This window comes from Ictidomys tridecemlineatus, chromosome 9 (genome assembly GCF_052094955.1).
Source record: "Ictidomys tridecemlineatus isolate mIctTri1 chromosome 9, mIctTri1.hap1, whole genome shotgun sequence".
Classification (NCBI taxonomy): Eukaryota; Metazoa; Chordata; class Mammalia; order Rodentia; family Sciuridae; genus Ictidomys; species Ictidomys tridecemlineatus.
Genome location: NC_135485.1, coordinates 20,127,916 through 20,148,969, shown reverse-complemented (window position 1 = coordinate 20,148,969; position 21,054 = coordinate 20,127,916). Strand labels below are relative to the sequence as shown.

General features: G+C 41.1%; 1 long non-coding RNA gene across 1 annotated transcript in view; it reads right to left on the bottom strand.

Annotated features, from left to right (window-relative positions):
• Positions 1-1,649: 1,649 nt before the first annotated feature.
• Positions 1,650-21,054, bottom strand: part of LOC144366496 (uncharacterized) — a 126,363-nt gene continuing 106,958 nt past the window's right edge. The window contains exon 4 of the long non-coding RNA XR_013425559.1: positions 1,650-1,828. This is a non-coding gene — a long non-coding RNA (uncharacterized LOC144366496). The remainder of the gene's footprint in view (positions 1,829-21,054) is intronic.

The following is a 21,054-nucleotide window of genomic DNA, read 5'->3' as shown; positions in this document are numbered from 1 at the left end:
TTAACTGCTTTAGCTTTATGTATTACATTATATTTTGTGATTCCAGTTGCCTGTTCACAGTCCCTACTGCATACAGTGGTTGTGAGATGAAGTCCAAATGAGATAATGCACATACAAGAACAAGTCCACAGCCAGGAAACGGTAAGCGCTACATCAGTTTCCAGACAAAGGGAGCCCGACCCGCAAGGGACAGACACTGTTGAGTAGAGCAACTTCCCAGGCAAGTGGTGGACAGTTACTATGCTAAGTGACTCAGGGTGTAATGAAGTCTGGAAAGGAAAAGTCCTGGGATCATACTCTCCCATGTGTAGGTTTCTGGAGGATGAGGCAAGAGTCAAAATAAATTCTTTTCCCTGAAACCAGGTTCTTGATGGATTTCTACTCCACATACCAGTTCCCTTCTTAGAGATGCTTTTTTTTTTCATCTTCTCAGCAGTGACTTGCTCTTTAGCTCCTTTGTCGTTGAGTGACCTTAAAGGGTCTGTATGCACAATGGTGCCAGGAGGCAGTATATAGAGGCCACATAGGAGCTGCTTTCTCCTGGGAGATGTGACAGAGCTGAGAGATGGCCAGAGCACAGAGACACTGGGCTGGGCACATGGCAACACACAATCTAGTAGAAAGGAAGGCTGTCTTCCAAATTTCCTATCGTGAAGACTGGTTGTTCTGCTAATATCCACAAGCCATCCTGGATCTACTTTTCCCCAAGACCTCTTTGTTTAATTCACAAGCAAGTACAGAAGATTTGTCTTCTTAGCACTTCTCAAAACTGTAGGGTTGGACTTCTGCAAGGCTTTCCTCTCTCATTGGCTCCCCTCTCCATCATTGGTCCCTCTGCTATAGGAAGCACTCCCCTGCTCCTTAAAATATTTAGGAAGCCCTTTGCTAGCTATACTGCCTCCCTCTCCGGGTTCTCTCCACAGTGCTGTCTTGTGCTGCATCCTTCAGCAATGAACTACCTACAGTTTTCCAAAACACCGCATGAAAGTTCTCCCCAACTTCTACTCATTCACTGAAGATACCCAGCATTACCTTTGCTTAGGATGACTAACCCATCCAAGTTTACCTGGGAATTTTTAGGTTTTATCACTGAATGTCCCACATCCCAGGAGCTTCCCCACCTCAATCTGTCTCCCCTCTAAGCCTTCCTTGCCCCTCTGTGGTTGAATTCCAGGTTCCTATAATTCAGATCATTTTCATTACCGCACTGTAGCATTATTACATATCTTGACCCAAACTTTGACCTTTTTAAAAACAAGGACTTCATTTACTTACTTTTCTTTCTATACTTCCACCTAGCATTGTACATGGACTACAACAGACATTTCATAAGATAGGGATGGAGGGAGGGAGAAAAAGGAAGAATGAAAAACTGAAGGATTATTATGTAAAACATATTGCTGAACCCCAGCAGACTAAAGGCATCCCAGGATTCTCAAGTCATAGTATGCATTTGGAAGATGCAACATCTGTTGATTTACTTTGTCTTCATGATAAACCTCTTTCTATAATAATGACATGTCAGTAGAAAGTGATGTGTCATCTAGTAGGATATGTTTTTCAGGCATATACTGGTCAGGAAAAAGAGCATCTCTAAGAAGGGAACTGATATGTGAAGTAGAAACTAAGACAATGCTAAAAGGCTGCTATGAAACCAAACCAGCATTTCAATGTCTAAATGAAAGTTTATGCTTGCCTTTCCCAGAATTGAATTTAGAAGGCAGATGGTCTCTTTGGTGGGCAGCTCTCTTCCAGGTGGTCATTCAAGGCCCAAAGCTCTTTTCATCTTGTTTCTCTGCCATCTCCTTGAGGTCACAAGCCTCTAAATCTAGGCAGCAAACAGGAAGAGGATGGAGGATAAGTTATGGGAGATTGTGTAGACCAGCTCTGAAGGTCTACTGTACAATGTCATCTCCTTCTCAATGCAATGGCTAGAGCTCAGAGCCACACCTAGCTGCATGAGAAACTAAGATAATGCACGTGAAATGATAAGCTCAAAGTAAATGCTGCATAAATACCCATTAATTACCATTATTGCTATCTTTACTTGTTATTGGTATTAATACTAGTACTACCCACCCTTACACCAAAGGCATTCTCAGTTAGGAGTTATCCTTAATTTTTTCTGGAGCTCTTGAGTCTCTGAAAAACCACAATAGGCAGTTCACAACCTGTCACTCCTTCATCAGTCCCACCTTCAGGATCTTCAGTTGGCTTGTCAATCTTAAGCTACCAGGAGAAGAGAAACTGAGGCTTCAGTTCCCTGACTAAATATATAGTAAATGTCAAGCTTTACAAAATGCAGTGTTATCTATCATCAGACAATGATAAACTCTAATGAAATACACTTTCGTTTTGTACTCAACCATGCATTTTATGAGGATCACATAAAGTTTTACCATCAGCCTCAAAAAGCAATAGTAAACCCCTATGATTCCTTATGTTCTGCTTTCCTGGGTGCCTTCAACAGAGAAAGCTATTGATTTTGCGTTGTCTGAAGTACACTCTATAAAAAATTACCCTCAGTCCATGGCTTTCTTTTTACCAGGCTCAAATAATGGGAGAAAATCAGAGATCCCACAGAAATACACGTACAAGAAAGTTACATGGAATCTTAGGCTAATGAAGCCAACATTTTAAATGCACTGAAATTTGAGTATAGAAGCAAAATCTTGGCTGTTGAGTCCTGTATTCTACCAAAAAAAAGAAAAAAAAATTAAATCTGCATTCTTTATGATGCCCAACTGAGTCAAAACAGAGAACAGAAATGGATTCATCCACTTTATAGAGGACTTCCCTCTGAGTTTTTAAATGATTCACTAGTATATTTGATCCTTGCACACTTGGGCTAGAGATATTAGTCCCATTTTACCAATAAATAAGCAAAGGCTTTAATAGTTTACATAGGTTGTCAAATAACCCAAATTCTGTTGTGACTCCTAGAGCTTTGATCATTTTGAGAAGTCGGCACTGAGAAATCACACTGTCAGAATCACAAGGAACCTGAATGGAAGGGTGTATCCTAAAGAAGCCAAGAAAAGAAAACTGCGGGATGAAGGAGATAGACAGAGATGTCCAGCATCCATGGAAAAAAAAAATGTCATGACCACAACTTAGTCCCAGGTCAATGATCCCTGAAAAAGCCACTATGGATGAAACCCTTAAAAGTTCAGAAGAATTTGATTCTGGAGAACCCAGAGGTGATGCCTTACTCTGTGAAGTCTGTTGTAAAGTACCACCAAAGACTGGATCCCTTAATGTAAGTCTATGTCTCCCAGCTTTGGAGGGAGGCTATTCAGTCCAAGACCAAGACGCTAGCAGACTCTGTATCTGTTAAGGACCCCCTTCCCAGGGCTTAGACAGCCAGGTTCTTGCTGTGCCCTCATATGGCAGAAGTGCCATCATTGTTTTCTGGGGCCTCTTTTACAAGGGCAAAATTCCCATTCATGTCCATATGTCCTAATCACCTCTTAAAGTCCCCATCCCCTAATGCCATTGTCCCGGGAATTATGCTTCAGTCCATGAGTTTGAGAGGGATGTAAACCCTCAGCCTGTGGCAGACAAGGCCTATGTTCCATGAATGGTCCCTTCAGAAAGGAAGCCACAGATCACCAGGACTGGATCACACTTCATCCAGTGGCCAAAAGCCACTGGGGAGAAAGATGGGCAGCCATGGGAAGAAAGATGTCCTGAGTCCAATAAAGCTGGCCTTTGACCTTTACACAAATATAGCTACAATAAACTGCAGGTGCAAAGGCCCAAATATTTAACATTGAAGCTGCCTGAGGTGATAAAGCCCTCAGAGAAGAAACATGCAAGAAATGGGGTGTTTTAAACAGTGGGATTCATTTCATTTCCTTGTTTATTTCCCCCAAATGCCTGCAAAAATGAAAGAAAATCAGCATCCAAACATCTGTGGATAATTCACAAGGAGACAGTTTGCTCTTCTTAACTGATAGGAATTTAGTTTCAGACTTTAATGTTAAACCCAGAACTGACCCCAAACCTATCATTCTAGTCCCTTGCTCATCCCCTCTGGCTTGTGTATTGTTTTCATGGCTGCAGGCAAGTTTTGTTTTGTTACATTATGTATTTTCCATTCACAGGCCACTCAACTCAAAGCTTGAGATAGGGCGTGCAATGGGTGCAGGTGGGTGCAGGTAGGTGCAGGTGGATACAAGTAGGTGCACCACACCTGTCTCACCTATTGCACCACCACCTATGTGCACAGACCCAGCTACAGAGTAGGTAACACAGTGTCCAGGAGGTACAGATGCTGCCTGGCTTTCCTGGCACCTTCTGTGAACACTGCCTTTCACATACCCATAATTGCCAAACTCATTTGCAACCTCCATGCTACCCTGTCCCCATTCCTCCTAATCTGCCCCAAATTGTTCCCTGAAAATGTAAGTTCCTCCTGAGCTTGTATTTCCCAAAGTATAAATGCAGTCATCTGTACAGACGTGTTTATGCACCAAGACAATAATAAGAAATGAGTAGAAAGAACTGGTGGCAAGTCAAAAGCTAGTAGCAGCTGATAGCTTTTGTACAACCTGTCTCAGGCAATTTGGTAAGCGTGGTTTCAACCCACACGTGGGAGACACCCAGCTGGTTAATCGTCTGCCCCAATCTGCATCAGAGCTTTCTGGCAACAGCCCCCCTCCCCAAGTCAGGCAAATGAGAAAGCAAGTTAGCACACCTTTGCCGCTAGGTGCTCACTGCAATGCAGTCTTGCCTGAGCTCTTGAACTCCTTTATTTCAAGTCTGATGTTAGAAACAAAGGATAAAAGGCTGGGTGGGCTTTTTATTTCACCTGTTATTGGAGTTTTTAAAGCCTCTATTCTTCACCAAAGCCCTCAGTGTCATGGCAAATATGACAAGTGTGAATAAGCTGGAACCTCATCATAATCACGGATGCGGCGGCGCTGGAATTCATATACAGAGAGTGGTTATAGCCCTGACTCGATTACCAGGTCCTGAACAGCAGAGCTGAGAGTTATTCCAATATGTACTCCCCCAGCACCAAGGTCTGTGGGGCCGAGTGAGGGCTTTTCAAATCAAATTGAATACAAAGGACTTTATATTGAAATCGCACAGGGGTGCTGCTGCTCCCGATGAGGTCTCCTCATGGGGGATTTTCATTTTCTCCTCTGGCCTTTTCTATGCTTTTTTCAAGTTTGCTGACATGAGGATTTATTACTTTCGTTATCATTTATTTGAAAATCAGTTGCTTAAAAATGAAGTCTCCTCTTGGGACCCTGCCATCAAGAGGGTAAATTTTTATTCTGAAAAATACATAAAATGCAGTCTTTCCTGTGATCACTGCAACCCTATATTTATAAAATAATCCTCTGCATGGGGCGAGGACGAGCTGTATATAACCAAGCTTTATTTATCTGTGTAGCTCCCAAGGTACGATGATGTACAGATGATGATGATGATGATGATGATGATGATGATGATGATGATGATGATGATGTTGTTGTTATTGATGGTGTGTGTGTGTGTGTGTGTGTGTGTGCATGGCACACCTCACCTAGTTGTGTTCATATGTTCACTTGGCAAAAGCTTTCACTACTACTGCTCCAGGGTTTTCACTAGGACATTTAAGCAACATTTGTCTCCTAGCTGGAAAGGCAATCCAAATCTAGATCCTAAAGATGTGTGTAAACTTCTTCCTAGGGCCACGAAGCCAAATCTGTCTTGATAAGGCCCCCGTCAGCATGCTTGCTGGAACCCCAGTTTTCCCCAACAGCTATGGATTTTAGTTTCTTAACAAAGTAGAAGGGAAAGAGTCTGAGCTCTCACTGCTGCAGTGGCCTCCGGCAGTTCCCTGTGCCCGGACAAGGGCAGGCTTCCCCACTGATGCTCTGCTCTGCCTGGGCATTTCTCCTTGTCACTTTATTGTTCCCTCAAGAGCTGCCACTTCTTATAAATAATACCCCTGCTCCATTGCTGCAATTGCTATCCTTTCCTGAGAAGTTAGAGGTCCATTTGAGCTGACATTTGCCTGATCCTTGCCCTGAATTGTAGTTTTTCTCCCAGATTCTGCATGTCCCATGGGCCGGGAGAATATGTGCATCTGGACTTCTGCTGAGAAATGGGTATTGGATCTTCCTATGCTCTCTCTGGGTAGTGACAGGAAAACTCCCACAGGATGCAGGATTTCTGGCTTTTAACATTTCTAGAATCTCTTCTGCTTCTCTTTTGATTGAAAAATAAACATAAATAGAAAAAAAGTCACCTTGCCCCAGCCATCCTTTCTCTCAGTGAATAGCTACGTTTGCACTTGCCCCACTGTATTAGTTAGGGCTGCTCAGAAGTCCCCAAAGGCTCTGGCTGTAACTAGCCTTGCTGGAAACCCTGAGCATAGAAGCCAACAGAGGGCAGTGAAATTTTGCTTGACTCAGTAAATAACAAGAGCAAAGACAGCAAGGGCTGCTGGGAGCCAGGGCTGGAAGCACACACGTTCCCTCTTTCTCCTAAATCTGCCTTTCTCAATATGGACAATGCTTTCTTCTAACTCCATTGAGGAAGTCTGATAACTTTACTCCTGGCTGTTCTAGGCTCAACCCTTACAACATCACAACTTAAGATGTTAACAATTTTTATACTGTGTCAGTACAAGAATCTAGCACAGAGTCCTGATACCCCACTGTGGCTGATGTGAGGTTAGAAGTCCATGGCTGTTATTGCATTTGAACCCTAGAAGAACCCCATTTCCAAATATCCTAGCACTGCTTCAAAGTTGAGGAAACTAAGACTAGATTTAAATGACTCTTGTGGTGTCTCAGAACTGCAGAGCAGAGGCTCCGATATTGCTTTTAGAAGAACCAGTAGGTAATGATGAGTATATTGCCATAGTTCAAATCAGTGCACTGTTTGCAGTGACTAGGCCAAGTACCTCTCATGAATTACCTCATTTCTGCTTCCCTGAACTGTATGTTATAGATTCTGTTATTGTCATTATCTTGCCGAGGAGAAGTCCAAGGGACACAGAGTTTAATAACCTGCCAAAAGGTGCTCAATAAGAGAAAGACTCAGCCAAGTTGTGTGCTCTGAACCACTAATCAATCATGTGATCCCCTGTGCCCAAAGATTCACCCATCTATTTCCATTAAAAATCAACTGCAAGAAAAAGCAAATTCAGACAATATATAACTAAATGATATGTTCTGTTGGATAAACCGTAAGTTCTTCAGGAATGCAGAGCAAAAAAAAAAAAAAAAGAAAAAAAAACAGGACCTAAAATAGTCAAGAAAGATTTGAAGGAAGAGGAGTGTTCTGGGCTCCAAAGGATGCAGAGGAGTTAGTTGAACAAAATGGTGATTTGAACAACATTTAAGGGAAGTGCCAAAATGACAGCATTTAAATGCCAACACTTACAGCATAATAAGCAAAGGAGTATAGTCAAGAATAACCTTGGCATTTTTGAAGATGAAGAGAAGGAAGTGAATTAGAAGAAAAGGCTAGTCTTGAATCTTCCTTGACTTCCTATAACTTCATCTTATCATCATTATTATTATATTTTTATAACTCTGAGTCATCTTCAGAATCTGGTAAAGGCTATCAGTTCTCTTTTCCTATTAAAGGCATATACACTCTCACATTGCCTTCAATACAATAGACTGCCTATATAGAAATTTCTAGGCTCTTCTTCCCCAACCAAGCTAATCCATGAAACTCTGGTCCAGAATTCCTATGCTTACTATTCTTAGGTTGGAATTATTCTAGGTGAAATAAAGCCACATGTCAGGTAGTATGAGAATTACATGGGGGATCTTTATGCTAGTTATTCCTGCCTCAGTCTAGGAACTTGACATTCATGTGCTGAAGTAGTCTCTTCTTGCATTTGGGAAATAGCATTAGTACATGCAGGGTAGTAAGCAACCCCTCTAAGCCAGGACCCTGCCTTCCCAAGGCTTGTGACTAAGCCCCTCATCTGATCCTCACCCAGACATCTCTGCTCATCACCTAACCTTGCCATCATCCTTATATTGTAGCGTCTCTCATCATTTTACATGGTTCAGGATGTTCAGTGTACCCTGACACTACCTCTCCCCAGCATACAAACTTAATTCACCTCTCATTGGCCTGCTGAATAAATCCTTTTTAGATAACTTCAGTCTCACCTCCAAGTTGTTAAAAATACAGCTCCCTCTTTATACGTGGGCTCTTTCTATATCTGGAATGTGATGTGGTTTAGTGGAAGCCTTAAAGCTAGAAAGTTCAAACTTGGCTTAACTACTTCCAAGCTAGAAGGTTCTGAGAAAGATGAACCTCCCCAGCCTCCGCTTTGGATCTCACAGGGGAGGGGTGGGGCAAGTGGGGAGTGTCCTACACTTCAAAATCATTGTATGAAAACAAAGAGCTCATGCTGAGTGTTTGGCTCTTAAAATTTGCTCAGAAAATTATAGTATACTTATTTTTCCATCCTTGTCATCATGGAAATTATTTAACATTTTGAGTTCTTGGAGGACAGACCTACTTTTTTTTTTATATTTTCAAAAGAAAGAATACTAAAATCACATGTATCATTTTGTCCTAAGAAGTAGGATGGGAAGGTAAATTTTTGAGGTGACAAAAAATAAAGAAAGAAAGAATTAACCAATACCTTCAACATGCATTCTGATGTTTAGCATTAGGCCTGATTTCTGATTGCCTGAGTTCAGTTTTCTACTTCAATGAGACACATGTCCCAATTATTTGGCTAACCAAGCAATGAGAGACTTTTTTACTTGAAAACATCAGTTATGAGTCCCTCTGTTACTAGGGACAGATTTCAGTGCCAGGGGACCTTGTTAGATCATTTCTTATAATCAATTAGTCAGTATATGGGCAAGGCTATAAATTCTTATCTTCTTATCTTCTCCCTATAGCTTTTGATATTTTTTTTTTCTTATTTTCATTGAAGTTAAGACACCAAGAAGCACCCTAAGCAGTTGTCATTGCATTCCAGATAGTTTAAAAGTTACATCCTCTCCTGGCTCAGCTTTTCACTCCAGTAGAAAGTGGGGGGTCCACTGCAACCTCTGTCTGCCTAATGGTGACAGATAAGCCCAGTCTGTGCTCCCTGAGGGTTTTGCACAAAGCGCACAGTGCCTTGGAAAATTACTGTGGATGCAAAATACCAGCGTTAAAAGAGCTATTTTAAACTAAATTGATTCTTTGTTCTTTAGCCAATTGGCTAATCCTCCTCTTGAGACATGCTTCCATTTAGGAAAGCTAAAAACACAGCTCATGGACTGAGACTTAGAGGAGGCGAGGGATATGCTGACATAGACATTAAGTAGGATTGAGCCGAGAGGGCAGCTGCATCCTGATGAGCTACTTGAGGATTTCTGCAGCTCCCCGGCCTCCTGTGGCAGGAGCACACCCAGGGAAGGAGTAGGAAAGAAGCCATGAGAAACTGAAAAAGCACGTCCTGGTGTCTGGATCAGTGACAGACCATGCTGGTCAGTGGGCTCTGCACTGAGCAAGCCAGTCGCTGGACTCCAGCATGACTCTTTTCCCTTTGGGGATTCTGAAATAGTTCCAGGTTCCCTGAGTTGCAAGAGAAAACTCTCATACCCAGGTCTCCTCTCTCCACATATGTTCCTGAGGAAATTCCTTAGGAGAAAAAAAGGCAAAATCATCAAATCCACCGTGCTGGGCTCCCAAAAGGACAGAGGCTGGCAAGTGAAGGGTTGGGGGGAACATTTAGGAATGAACAAGGCTGGAGAGCTCAAGGAGGACAGGGTCAAGGTCAGAGCCTGAGAAAATTCCCTCTAAAATTAAGCATTAAAACAGCTTTCTTTTTCATTATAACTTTTTGTGATTCTTTTGTTATCACATGATATCTGCCTCATACAGAACTGTAACTTAATAAACTAGAAAAAAAGAATATCTGGCCAGGCATGGTGGCACATGCCTGCAATCCCAGCAGCTTGGGAGGCTGAAGCAGGAGGATCGTGAGTTCAAAACCAGCTTCAGCCAAAGCAAGGTGCTATGCAACTCAGTGAGACCCTGTCTCTAAATAAAATGCAAAATAGGGCTGGGGATGTGACTCAATGGTTTAGTGCCCCTGAGTTCAATCCCTGGTACTGTCCCCCCCCAAAAAAAAGAAAAAAAAAAAGAATATTCTATAATTCCCAATTTACTTATAAATCATTTAAATCATTTTCCTATGTATTGAAGACATATATATATCTTTCATGAGACATAATTTTACTTAATAAAAATGAATAATACATCTTTATGTGAGATGTATGTGTGTTTGCATGTATGTAATTGAATAGAATCCCATTGTATTACTAAGCCGTATTTTAAATTTTTAGTTTCCAATTTGGGGACATCTACATTGTTTCTGAATTTTCAGCTATTATAAGCAACTGAGGAGAATATTTTTGAACACACATTATTATGCATTCTTCTAAACATCCTGGTGAGGCTTGAGACTTAAATCACCCCTCCCACCCCAGACCTTAGTTGCAATGCTTGGTTCATGACAGCTGAGATAGTCCTGGGCTGTTGCCTGGGATAAAAGAAAATAGCACCCCATACTCAATCCAAAGTCTCCCAGGAGCTGGGTCATCCTAGGCCTCCTCAGAGGCTCTGACACTATCCTCAAGTTATCAATGACAGGTGCTTCATAGAAACACATGGAGCACAAGCCTCTAGGGACATCAGCTGATCCAACCCTAGTAAGCACAGCCCAGGGCCACTGGAGATGTTTCCACCTGACCTGCAAAGAATCAAATCACAACTAACTCTTCCAGCAGCCACCTTCAGAAATTCAGAACACTGACACTATATCATATGGTTCTCTTACTCCCACTCTATCCTGAATGGTTTTAGAATAATTTTTAAACATAGTAACTTTAAAATCAATTGGGTTGGGAGACTGCAGTGGGGTAAGAGCAAGGAGAGTAGGTAAGTATAACAATCTCCAATTAGAAGTGCCACCTGTACATATAATAAAATATTCAGAAGCTTCCCAGGGCTGTCAACTTATTCATAATTGATTTAAATGAATCACTGAAAAAGAGTCCTTTAATCTCTTATATAACATGTCTCTGAAAATTTAATACTGGAATCACAATTCAATTTTTCCAAAAAATGCGGCAAGTGCTTCAATACCTAGATGGACTTATCGTTTACCACGGCTGCTTCGTTAAGCATTGCTCACACTGGAGCTGACCCAGGTCTTAGGCTGTATGGTCTTTAATATAAAACATATCCAGGAGGATATGAATGGCATTGTCCTTCATGGAAAACAATGAAGTTTTTCATTATTTTTCATCTGGAGAAAAACAAGCAAACAATAAAACAGGAAGAGAAATCTTTAAACCGCTCTCCTTCATTATATCCACAACATTTTAAAGTACAACTGCAGGTGTTTATAACAGTCCAAATCTAATGAGTGTGTGGCTTGTGCCCTGTGTCACTTTCAAGGGTCTCAGCTGGTCCTAGTTAACCAGCTTCCCCAGGGACAACTTCTTCCATTTGGTCTGATTCTCATCAAAGATGAGTCTTAGGACCATCTGATGTCCAGCATTTCAGGTTGTCCAGCAATCTCAGGAGATGGACAGTGAAAGCAACCAGCGGCATGGACCAGATCCATTCAGGGTCAGCATCTGACTGACTGGTCCTCTGTCTGGAGATAAGCTTAGCCTTTGGAGGACTCTATCCCTTTCTTATCCTTGCCATAGTCACGGTCATTGTCAGTTATCCTGTGCTTCTTTCATAAAGGGAGTTTGAACTGTTCTTGTGAAGACAAGCTCTATTTTAAGATTCAGAAAGCCGCATCTGTGCTAAGGTGGCCTTATCTCTAGGGTAACCAGGGTTTTCTGGTCCCACTGTCATAAAGACCCAGAAATCCCCATGCCAGGCTTAAAAATCCCTAAACCAGGTCATATCACCTCACTAAGTGACACATAGGTAGGCCCTGCAATGTGTTTGAATAGACCTTAGACATTATGGCTTTTTCTCAATCTTATGATGTCTCTTATGCTGCACCCTGATAGCTCTGCACTGTGACAAAAATCCAGAGGTTACTTTGCACTAGCATCTAAGAGCCAGTGAGGCACGTCTGTTCCCATGTCTATGTTCAGTGGTATTCAGTCAGGTGGGTTGAAATTGGCCATGGTGGGAAGATTTATACCATGGAAAATGGAAATTGGCAAACGTCATTAATCAGAGCCTTTCTGTTGTTGTTGCTGAGACCTGGTTGCTAATCCTTCACCAGCACTCCAGGACCTCAGAGATTTACAACTTTGTCCACAGCCCAATAAGCCCCCTCCTCTGACCAAGCATGGCCACACACATACGCTTTGGGGAACATTCAAAATGTACTTCTTTACTAATTAATAGAAGACTAATCTTAGACTCATGAGTGATAGGCATTGTCTTCTAAGAAAAGACTGAAATTCTACTTACAATTCTCATTTTTACCCATCTGTTCCCAAGACACATTGACACCCTGAACTCGCACAGAAGTTCAAAGTGGGAATTAAATCAGGAACTTTTGAATAGCTTATTATAAATTGTTCAAATGTCCATTTGTCAACCCATTAAGGTCTTTAGAATAGTCATGGCTTTCCTGAGTTGTTCTGATTAGTGAGAGAAATATATCTGCAAACATGTCTCGGATGCCAAGCCACCAATAAACATTTAGCACTCGGTTGGTTCACATGCCACAAACCCCAGAGTTAGATCTTAAGTGAGAGCTGCTACTTCCCTACTGGGAATTAGCTTCTTTCCATATGAATACATTAAATACCCACCATTAATAATCATCCAAGCATGGAACTGACAGATCAAGGATTTGAGGGTTATGATTCTGTCACACTGACCTCATTTGTTTATTGGTTTATTAAAACTTCAGGGTTAAGATAATATAAATTTTATCTGTGTTAACTTACATGGATTTTAACACTTTGTCAGGCTGCATTGCCAAACAGTATCTTTTATAAATCTTTTTTTTTCTATTTCAGTAGACAAGGAGAATTGAATGGAAATCAAGATATTTATAAAATGCTTAAAATATCCCACTGAAGACCAATAGCTCACAGAAGTTTTAGTCAATCATTGGACCCTTCTCTATGCCAGCAGACCTTTCTAATAAAAACTCTGATACACCCATCAGCTACTTGGCTTTTAAAGAAAAGACAATGAAATCCATGTTTCTCTGAGTCCCTTTGCTCTTGAGAATATCTCATCCTAGAAAGATTTCTGTCTATTTGAACACATTAAGTGAGATGGAGTCAATCACCTATTGTAACAAATTACCACATACTTAACAACTTAAAAATAACCCAGATACTACAAGTTGAGCAAAAGTTTTAGATTTGGGTGCATTTTTTGGATTTTGAATTTTCAGTTAGGGATGTTCAACTGGTAAAGTCAATGTAAAAATTACAAAATTTGAAAAAAAGAAAAAAACTCTGGAATCTGAAACATTTTTGTTCCCAAGCATTTTGGTGAAAGGATAATCAAGCTTTGTCACATTCAGAGTTCAGGAGGTCCAAAGTCCAAAATGAATATTACAGATCTAAAATGAAGGTGTTAGCAGAGTTACATTTCTTCTAAATAGCTCTAGGGAAGGAAATGTCTCCTTGCTTTTTTCCATCTTCTAGGAACATCCTGAATTTCTTGAATTGTGACCCCTTCTTCCTTCTTCCATTTTCAAATCCATCAGTGCATCATTTCAATTCTTTCTCGCTCCCCACCTCCCTCCTCTCTCCCTCCCTTTCCTCTCTCTCCATCACCCCCACCCCATTCCACCATGGGATCTCCTTCCCCCATCTGCCTCTCCTCTCTCCCTCTTCCATTTCCCTCACAAGAATCTTTGCAATTCCATTGATCAGAGCAGGGAATCCAGAGTGATTTCTCCATCTCATGATCTTTAAGTTTACCTATCAAAATCAAAATCACTCTTATCATGGAAGGTAACATATTCATGGTTCCTAAAGATTAGAACCTAGTCATCTTTAGGGTGCCATCATTGTGTTTATCTAAGTGAGGATCTGCAGTGAGAGACTGGAAAGATAGTGGTTTGTGGTTTGTAGTAAAATCATCTGGCAAAACTACTGTCTATATTAGTTTTGAAGATAGAAAATGGCTTTGTGCATGTGTTAAGGATACTTCCAGGCAGAATACTGAATGTGCCTACTCGCTATCTTGTGTAAGGAACAGGGAGATTAGCTACAGAGAGAACCATTAAGTTTGCAAGCAGAATTTCAAGGAAACATAAAAGAACTAGTACTTTTACTTTTCTCCTTTCATGTCCCAGGTTGGAAAATAAAACCATTTCACATTTTCACTATCTTTAGTCAGTAAAAGATTTTAAAAAGTAAGAAATAGCCTCAGGGTTGAGATCAAATCAATGGTTTATCTATAAGACCTTTTGTTAAGACTTCAGAAAGATTCAACAGAGTGCCTGGTTAGACCCTCTCAACTACACTAAAGAGCAACTTATAATCTTAAAGGCAACGTCCCACAGCAACCTCACACCCAGCCCAAAATAGACAGAGGTCTGCCTTAAAAAGAATTTCTGGAGTGACTTTCGGAGGATGAAGTGAACCCAGTCAAATTTGTAGAATTCCCACTGAGTGGGATGTATAAAACTTTGTACCAACTTGAACTAAAAGGAACCAAGAAAGTTCAAAATGAAAAGAGGCCCTGGACCCCCAATGTTCCACAAGCAGGGGAAGAAAGCTATTAAGCTGCAAACACTAGCCATTTCTTCTGGGAAGGAGAAGAATCAAAGGTAGAGGTAAGAGACACAGAAAACAATGGACAGGGTACAGCTCCCAGGGAGCACAAGTGGGTTCTACTCAAGCAACTTGCTCAGAATAAGGACCCTGACTATGTGCCTGGCTGAATTTCAGACCTTCTGTGGGCCGGTAACTGCTGTGTGTTTCTGCCTATCCCTCTCCTTTCAGAAGGGGAATGAATTTCTACCTGATTCTCTTCTGGTCTTCTGGTCCACCATACTATGTTAGATGTAAGGGGCCAGGTAACATATTTTTAGCTTGCAGTTCTCAAGAGCAAAAGGAACTGCACCCAAAGTCCTCATTCACATCTAAGTCTGATTCACATCACAAATTCATCAACTTCATCCACAGTGTCAGGATTAGGTGAGACTTCGGGAATTGTAGGTGTGATCACATTTGCAAATGGAAAAAAAAAAAACAGTAAGCAAGCTATTGTGTACCCTTCCAATGACTCCCCAGCGCCATACTTATTGACTCTCTGTGGCATCAACTTGACTTTCTTTGGCTAATGAGACATCAACAAACATGGCACAAATGGGGATTTGAAAAGAACTCATGTTTAGGGCTTGTCCTCTTGGGATGCTTCCCCACATGGCTCAGTTTAGTTTCCCTGAGGGTGAAAGAGTACGTGGAGAAAGAGGCCCCAGTGTCACCCTCCCCAGTTGAGCCCGGCTCCAGCCACCTCCAGCTCTATGTGAACATGTAAATGCACACAAGTGAAACCAGCAGAAAACCACTAAGCCCACCCACCAAGCCATTACGTGGTGAAAGATAACTGAGCCAGGCACAGCAGCACACACCTGTAATCGCAATGGCTGGGGAGCTGAGGCAGAGGGATTGTTAATTCAAAGCCAGCTTTAGCAATCGAGTGAGGCCCTAAGCAACTCTGCAAGAACCTGTCTCTAAATAAAATACAAAAATGTACTGAGGATGTGGCTCAATGGTTAAGTGCCCTTGGGTTTAATCCCTGATTTTATATATATATATATATATATATGAAACTGAAATAGGAATTTAGCAGAAGCGTGGTCCCAGAAGCTATGGGGAGCAATGAAGTTAAATGCCAATTTAATTGCTCTCTTTCTAGTACCTGGAGCCAGCGTACTTCCCCATCCACTCTACAGATCAGCCTCCCACTATAGTTTCTGTTCCACTGATACCCTATTATCTCCAATAAATCCCATTCCTCATAATCCTTCCCTCTCTGGGTGCCCTCGCCTGGGTAAGGTTCCCAGAAGAGTGCGCATGGATTTGGGATAATGATTGACAATGTTTACTCAAGGTTTAATGAATTTTTAAAATAGTATCAGCCCTTACATGATGGATATATCCTAGGGCCTTCTATATGATAATAATGCAGCTTATAAAACTAAATGTGTCATGTAATAGTAATAAAACTTCATCCAAAGGTGCTACAGTATCTTGTTTTAGGAGACACTTCCTTTCCTCAAAATATTTTGTCTTCTTGGCAGAAATATCCGGTGTTACTTTAGCTACCTTTATTTTTCCCTCCAAGGTCTATCCCAGCCCGGACTCCTAAGCAAAGTCTCAAGAAAATTAGAATCTTCTCCGACATCCTGATTGATGAGGCAGATCCGAATACTTCAGTGCCCAAGTCCCTCCTGGGAAGTCACTCCCATGCACAGGAAAGGACAGTAACTCCTCCAAGGTGGCAGCTCTCTGTATCGTCTCTTAGAAAATGAAAGAGGGAAATGAGCCAAAGAGGTTCCCTTCCTCACTGTCAAGGACACTATTGCCTGTGCTGAAGAGCTGCTCCTGTCCCCAAGGCACGAGGTGGGCAGACCTTGTGGTCATCTCCACTGCATGGAGCAGGAAACCAAGGCCCCAGGAAAAGTGACTGACCCATGGTCACAGAGCTCATAAGGGACAAACGGCTGCTTAAACTCAGGTCCCTGTTTAATACAATATTCTTATAATTATTGCTTTTTTGGAGAAACCTGGTACCAAGCCTTGGATCTTCCCCTTCATCAGTAGGTGACATTGAACTCATTTTGTAAACTCATGTGTGACCTGTGGATGATAGTGATTTCACTACATGGATATGATGAGGATTAAATGAGACAGGGTAGAGGGGAAATCAAAATTAGTAGCAGTTAAGTAGGTAGGCACTGAGCCAGGGTGCCTAGGTTCATATGTGCTGAGGGCCATTACCAAGTAGGAATGACGCATCGAAATTTCCTTGCCAAGCATACCCCATGCTGCTTAGAGGACATTCGATGGGACATTGCATGCATGCTTTAATAAGGTGACCTTGCTCAAGGACCAAGGCAGATCCGGGTTTAGAGCTGATCAGGTTTGAGGAAGTAACCGGCTCCTTGAGTTTAAGGCATTGCCAGTTTAAGATAATGGGTTTTAGGGAAGTTAGAGGTTGAAGATTATTGCTGGGATTAGGGTGTTCCTGCTGCTTGTTCCCGTTGAGTTCTCGTGAGATTAAAATGGGATTTGGAGATAGCCTCGTGGAGTAGGTGAATTGTGCAGGCAGAGGGAAGAACGCATTTGCCCCTGGACCTATGTGGAGGCGGTGTGAGAGCGGGAATAAAGAATTGCTGTTTGAATCTACAAAGGTGTGTGGTGGCTCGTGATTCTGGTGCCAAGCCGAGACCTTGGCACATATGCCCTGTTCTGCTACTTGGAAGCTCTGTGACCTGGGCCAAGTTGCTTAATTTCTCTGTATCTGTGTTTCCACTACTTTAAAATGGAAATGAGGAGAAGATTAAAGAAGATCTATATTTATTATATGAAAAGTGCTTAAAACATAGTCTGACTTATGGTTAGTATGAGCTCTTATTATGTGAAGCTTGGCATATTCCAAGTGTCATGCAAAATTTTTGTGTTCACAGGTCATGCAAACGTCCAGTTTCTGAACTCTTGTTAGTTGGAATATTCAAAAAATAATCTTTACCAGAATGAATGGAGAGTTTGTCTCTGCTTTGATGACGTATAAATGAATTTTTTTTTGTCTGACTGTATAAATCTGTATTAAATAAATTATTCACTGACAGAGGAAAAGGCTAAACATTTTTTAACAAATGAGACAGCCCCAGACTCCCTGAAAAAAGCTCTGTGGTCCCCTGTGGAGTCGAGCAGACACCCATAAGGACCAGTGTCTCAGGGAACCCAGACAGCATACAGCACATCAGCTTTTCAACAGCCTGAGCCAGCCCCCATCCACGGCTGGGACTCTGAGCTCTGGGGAGGAAGTGGGGAGTCGATCAGAAACATAAATAAATCTTGAATCTTGAAAACAGAGGAATTTAAAAATAAATACAAAAAGCCAATGCATAATCCTGGGAATTTTATCATATGCATATTTAACTCTTTAGACTTTAAATATACGTTCTCAGGTGAAAGACAGAAAGTCAGAAAACCTGAGAGATGGAGAAAAAAAGTTACCCAGGGAATGCAGAAATGATTCCCATCAAAATTTTCCTCCATTATCCTGTGGCTGGGAATGAAAGTGGAAGGGGCCTGATGGCTACCGGCTCAGTACATTCCCCTACCACAGAGAGTATGAACAAATACCGGCCTCACACCTCTGGTTTTCTCCATAGCTGGCTTCTGCTGCAAACCAGCATGTTCCCGTGGTGATCAACCAAAGAAAAAGCCATCTGTTCCAACAGTGAGGGGGAAACCAGACACAGTAAATTTTCTGACATAAATGTCCCTTCCACTGAATTGCCCTCCTAAGGATTTTCTTGGGGTAACCTTCACAACAGGAGTCCAACAGCTCAGATGCAACTCCTGTGTTTGTGTTCTTCAGAGTTTATGTAACAGTGATCCCCGAGTCCTTAATAAAACCTGGGAGAAAGAAACTTCCATCCTTCTCATGCAAGAAATCAGGCCTATCGTTTCAGACCTATAAATTTAGTTGGATTGAATGTTGATGATATAGGAAGGAAAAGGAAAGCAGGGACATTGCTTTATCAGGGCTTCACCAACCTAACCACCACGTGTCTTCATCCCATACAAGTAACTTAGTACACTGAACCCACAATGCCTGGACTTCAACTGCACTCCCAAAAGGAATGGAAAGTTTATAAAAATAAACTCGGCAGGAGTGATTCCTTTGAGAAAAGTTTAGCATAACTATAGTAATGTGCTTTCATCTTCTGGTATGAAGATGAAAGTATCTTCTGATGCGGTACTGTCAGTAGGACTTGTTTTAAGTTTACCTGAAACTGATTTATACTGAGTGGATTAAAGCATTGCTTCTCCTAGGAAACTGTATTATGGGGGGTCACTTAAAGAGACTTTTTAAGACAGAACTTTTAACATTTAGGAAATTCAGTCAGAAAAAAAAATCTGTTTTCATTAGAGTTAAAATTTCTTAATCTTGAAGTTTCACTTTACATATAAAATTAAAATGAAAGTATGTTCTCTTTATTCCCTTGTTTGTCAGTATATTAAATTCACGGATTTGCCAAGATTGTGTTACAGAAAGCAAAATGAAATTTAAAGGAAAAAAAACAAGCAAAACCAAATGCTGGTAGTTGGATTTTATCTCATTTAATTTATAAAGTAGTTACTATTACCTCCATTTTATGAGTAAAGAACCTGTGGTTCTTGGAACTTAATTATTATTATAGTCACATTAATAATGGGGATTGGATTGGGCAAACTTCTATTGATACCAAAGTAGCTTTTTCCCCCCATAAAATTCGATTCTGAGCCATCAGACCAGAAAAAAAAAAAAAAAGATTGATAGCCTTGTTCTCTTGCATTATAGATTCTTCTACTATGATCTTGGCCACCAACCAAAGAAATAAAGAAGAAAAGAAGAAACACCAAGTCCTCTCATCCTCAGCCATGGCCTAGTTGGGCTAAGGACTCAAGCACACCAAAATTTCTAGAATCCTCCCTTTCAGAGCTGGTGGAAAGCAATATCGCAAATCAATCCTTCTACATTCTGACCAAGTCAGAATAAAGGATACTTAAAAACCCATAGCAATTCAAATTAAACTAAATTTAAAAGATTAAAAAGGTTGACAAATGTAAGAATGTGTCACTGAGAAAAAGGTATTTTGGTGATGAAATTACTGAACACTGAACAGAGGGGAAGGGCTACTATGTTGGATGCATCAGATGTGCTGGGTATCCTCTGGCCAGAAGCCTCCTCCCTCTGTCAGCCTCAGGGAACAAGAAGAGCTAAGGCTGCCAAAAAGCACTGGTGATAGGGGGAAAAAAGAAACCTGAATAATATGAGATTAATTTTCCATCCCTCAGCCAGATATATGCAGAGTGGGCAAAAGCAAAAAAAATAGAATCTCCCCCCCCTTCTTCTTGCCATCTTCCTCCAGGAGTCTCTGAGAGCACTGTTCTGTCAGCAATAGCAACAGCAATAGCCCCTCACCCAGCCACAAAAGACTGACTTCCTCAGCAAACACCCTGTTTTTCACACACATTGATTCTCTCTCTTCTATTTTTCAATTTTCTAATCCATTTCTTCCAATAGCTTCCAAGAGAAAAGGGGAGAAAAAAAGCTTTTAAACCATAATGCAAAAGTGTACAAATGAATAACCGTACGCAAGTGCATTTCTGTGTGCATTTAAGTGAACATTTTGATTCTGTCGACAAAGCACAAATGGAAGTGGATTCCAGAAAATAAATTCATTTCTAAGGCATAATTCAGGCTTTCCAAAATCAAGCAGAAGCTCCAATTATTTGATTATGTGAACTCGATAGTAGCTGACCACGCATTGCTGATCAATTATATGCAGGAACAACTTGGTTGAGCACTACTGTTTATGACTGTTTTCATTGCCAGCAACAATGCACCATTTAGACACTTAAGTTTAAATAAGCATTGTACTATTTACAATGGTCCTCAATATTGAACTCTCTGAGATACAATTTATTTGCATGTATAAAAAGGAGGTTCAAATAATAGCTACTATCCTTTTCCAGTGATCTAATTTTCAAAAAATCTTCTTAGAACCTCAGTATGCCTTTTAGGCATTTTGTAAATTCCAATATAAACCGAGTGAATCCAAGAATCAATGTAATAAAGCAATGAAAGCCATGCTCAAAATCAAGAGAACTGGGTTCTAATGCTGGTGTTTCTGCCATCTATTCTGATTATCTATTGTTGCCTAAAGACCACACCAAACTTAATGACATGAAGAAGAGTAGTCAGTTGTTATTACTCCCTCTCTTGGGACTCCACAGTGCATTTTATACTCAGTTTGTCAAATTCAGATGGTGGTTGGGGCTAGAGTCACTTCTAAGGCCTCTTTACTTGCAAGTCTTACTAATGATGCTGGCTATCAGCTGGAACTTC